Source organism: Echinops telfairi, unplaced genomic scaffold, assembly GCF_000313985.2.
Source record: "Echinops telfairi isolate 266 unplaced genomic scaffold, ASM31398v2 ScPeMD7_31;HRSCAF=116, whole genome shotgun sequence".
Classification (NCBI taxonomy): Eukaryota; Metazoa; Chordata; class Mammalia; order Afrosoricida; family Tenrecidae; genus Echinops; species Echinops telfairi.
In genome coordinates this window covers 24,467,053-24,470,752 of record NW_022103928.1, presented here as the reverse complement: position 1 = coordinate 24,470,752, position 3,700 = coordinate 24,467,053, and the positions used below count along the sequence as shown (strand labels likewise).

Sequence of the window (3,700 nt, the reverse complement as noted above, 5' to 3'; positions counted from 1 at the left end):
AAGGTGAGCATCATAGAATGACAATTTAATAGAAGAAAGTATTCTTGCACTGAGGGAGTACTTGAGTGGAGGCCCAATGTCCTTCTGTTACCTTAGTACTAAACCTATGGTTGATGCTGTCTTAATCACTACTAGGCAAGTGGTGGTTGTACTGCACTTGCCTTCATCTGCAAATGTGTACAGTCCTGGTGACATGGCTGGCAAAGAACACTTGATCAATATAGACAGACCTTGTGCTGTGTTCCTTGCTTTGTTACACTTCTCAGTATTATCATTAGTTTACAGATTGAAGAGTTATAGATGGCAATGTGTGTAGAGAAGTCTATAGAGCCATTTTCCAATAGCACACGCTCACTTTGTGTGTCTCTGTCGTATTTGGTAATTCTCATCACATTTCCAACTTTTTCATAATTCTGTTGCATACTTGAGGAACCCTAGTGGTATGGATTGGGCTTGGTAACCATAAGGTCAACAGTTGGAAAACACCAGCCTCTCCCCAGGAGAAAGATGAGGCTTTCTATGTCCATAAAAAATCTCAGAAACCCACAGTGGCAATATGAGTCAGAATTACTGCATGCTTAATGGCAGTAAGGGTTTTTTGTTTTGTTTTGTCTTTGTTTTACACACTTCATAGATTAGAGTATAATATAAACTTGGCATGGAAGGGGAAACAAAAAATTTGTGTGATTCTCTTTATTGTGATATTTGTTTTATTGTGGTAGTCTAGAACCAAACCTGTAATATCTCCAAAATATGCCCGTGTCCAACCAAAAATCAATTTAACTATTTGAGAAAACAATATGAGCCTTGGCTGTTGTTTGAAAACCTCCCTTTGGCACCTGGTGAGATCAAGCGGGTATCAATCATTCTCATGACTTGATGAATATCAGTAACCTGGAGGCAAATACTGGGGGCAAATTGGAGCACTTTAAAGAAATATTTTATTACCATTTTATGACATAAAGAATAATACTGGATGAGAAAACATGGCTTTTGATTCTTGACATGGAAAGTGATTCATGAGTTGAACTCTGAACTCTGAGTGTGAAGGATGAGGCGCAAAGATCAAGACAAAGATGCCCTTGAATCACAGCTAAATTGCCAGCATGTAAAATGGTACATTTTTAGTAGTACATAAAATAATGTCTAGATTCAGTAAAATGAAATGGTACCATATTGTTTTTTTGTTAAGCTGTTAGTATTAAATGGATAATAATTATATGATGCTGAACTTGGTATTAGCTTTAACTAAGGAACCCAGGTCATTCCTTTTTTAAGCTAAGAAACACCTTTATATTTAATTGTGCCTAATGAATGCCTAATTCCTTCAGCTGCAGTTCTCAGTGTTTGTTTTTTTGGTGGGGAGGGGGGGTAGGGTGGAAGTGGGGGGTGGATCAGGGAGAAACCAAACAATTAAATGATAGGTTCTTCTTACCAGTGACTTTAGCCAAACAAGATGTCCCGATGCTTTGGTTTTCACAGTTGCTCCGAATGCTTGTGAGCCCTGGGGAGGGATGTCAAGGGCTCAGATTGTGGTAGAATGATTTTGTCCTCCCTCTTTTAAAAAACCGTATCGACTTAGCATCCTCTTTTGAAAATGACAGGCTCAAAAGAATTAGTTGATTTTTTTTCCCCCTCCAAATTTTAAGACTGGAGTACAAATTATTTTTATATAAAAAATACAAGGTCAGTGTTCAGATTTTAAGCTTCAGTTGCTGATATTTTTGTTGTTCTAAAATTACTGGACGTTTGAGACCTAAGATGGTGAGCATACCCTTGGTTTGCTGTGCCTTCTGATCCCTGAGCCTTTTGGTTCACATTCCTTTTTCTCTTCATAGCTCCTTACTAACTTATTTTTCTCCCTTAAAAAAGGCAATTTTTACAGGTTTCTAGTAAAAAATGAAGGAAACAATCTAGACAAGTATAAAGAAGGAAGTGAAAATTAACCCCACATTCAGCACTCATAAAAATTGAATTAGCATTGTGGCAAACAACAATGAAACCTCCTCTGTCATGCCTTCACGACCTCCATCCTGTGACTGTTCTGAGACCAACAGTTCTTCCTATTACACTGTACCTCTACGCTAGCTTCCATAATGTATTGCAGTGACCACACAAAACTCACAGACGAGAGTCATGATTAAGGGAGTTTTTAGTAGGGAAGTTAATAGGTTACCACAAGTCAATATCTGCCTATGGTAACTACAGTCATCGGTCCACAGCAACACCGCTCCTCAGCCAGCAGTTAAGTTTCTTTCTAGTTGTATGAGCCCCCAATAAAATGACTTTGAAAAAAAAGAACTGATTTAACCATGGGAGGGGAGATGTTCTAAAAAATTGATGTGGGGGTGATTATATAATTCTCAGTGTTTCAACCACCTGGGATCTTGGCCTTTGCCTCCATAGGCCAAGTCGGCAGCCTGTCTGTTGCTTGTGCCCCATAGTCTCAGCACTGCACCTCTGAGTCTCTGTCTACACAGTCTCTGGTGCATCTGGTTTCAGTGGTCTCCGCCACTTCATACAGATCTTGGAAGTGCTCTCCCCATGGTCCTGGGGTTTCTCTCTCTGTCCCAGATAGCTCTTGCATACTGAGGAATGGTTTTGATGGAGGTGTAGTTTGTGTCTTAGCCGACCATACCCGAAGGAAAATGAAGGATGGTGTAAGTCACACCCTCTAGTAAAGTAGTCTTTGTTTTTTTTTAAACTACTGGTGTGTGGGGGTTTCCAGAAAACAAACAGAAAACCTGCTAGACAAATTCTAAAAGAGCTGTAACACTAGTAAAGTAGTCTTAAAGATGGTGTGACTCGGTTCATACCCCCTACAAGGTCCGGACTTAATCCCACCTTAATTCTGAAACAGAGAATGCCTCTAAAATGGGATCTTAACCGCAAGCATAATATCCAGAATTATGATACATCACATAAAGAACTGTGGCTAGAAGGGCCACGTTAATTGACTGCATCTCAAACATTGCTTCAGGATGGCTGAAGAGATGCTCATACTGAGGAGGGGGACTGTGGTGTTGTTTTGAACTTGAAGTAGGTAGGTAGGTTGGTAGGGTCATTTTTTCCCCCCCTCAGAGTACTGTATTTCATTTTTAAAATTTTAGTTCCAATACATTTTATTTGATCATTTTTTTCAACAGTTTATTTGGCAAGTAATTAATATATCATATAATTCAATAGTTCAATCATTCAGTCGTATCAAGGAGAATTGTATAATCACCCCCACATCAATTTTTTAGAACATCTCCCCTCCCATGGTTAAATCAGTTCTTTTTTTTCAAAGTCATTTTATTGGGGGCTCATACAACTCTTATCACCATCCATCATCCATCCATTGTGTCAAGCGCATTTGCACATTTGTTGCCATCATCATTCTCAAAACATTTTCTTTCTACTTGAGTCCTTGGTATCAGCTCCTCATTTTTTCCTCTCCCTCCCCTTCCCTGCCTCCTTCCTTCCCTCCCTCATGAACCCTTGATCATTTATAACTTATTATTTTTTCATGTCTCACACTGACTGATGTCTCCCTTCACCCACGTTTCTGTTGTCTGTCCCTGAGGGAGGGGGTTATGTGTACATCCTTGTGATCGGTTCCAGTAGGGTCTTTTTTTTTTTTAATTGTTTTCTTAGGGGCTCATACAACTCTTATCACAATCCATACATACATCAATTGTGTAAAGCACATTTGTACATT

At 39.2% G+C, this 3,700-nt stretch overlaps 1 protein-coding gene and 1 non-coding gene across 2 annotated transcripts in view; one reads left to right on the top strand and one right to left on the bottom strand.

The window, feature by feature from the left end:
- The window catches only part of APPL1 (adaptor protein, phosphotyrosine interacting with PH domain and leucine zipper 1), a 49,952-nt gene that overhangs the window by 11,815 nt on the left and 34,437 nt on the right, over positions 1-3,700 (top strand). The gene's annotated exons all lie outside the window — the stretch shown is intronic.
- On the bottom strand, positions 2,717-2,778 carry LOC115869569. Its single transcript, XR_004046242.1, has one exon. It is a non-coding gene; the product is annotated as a U7 small nuclear RNA (small nuclear RNA).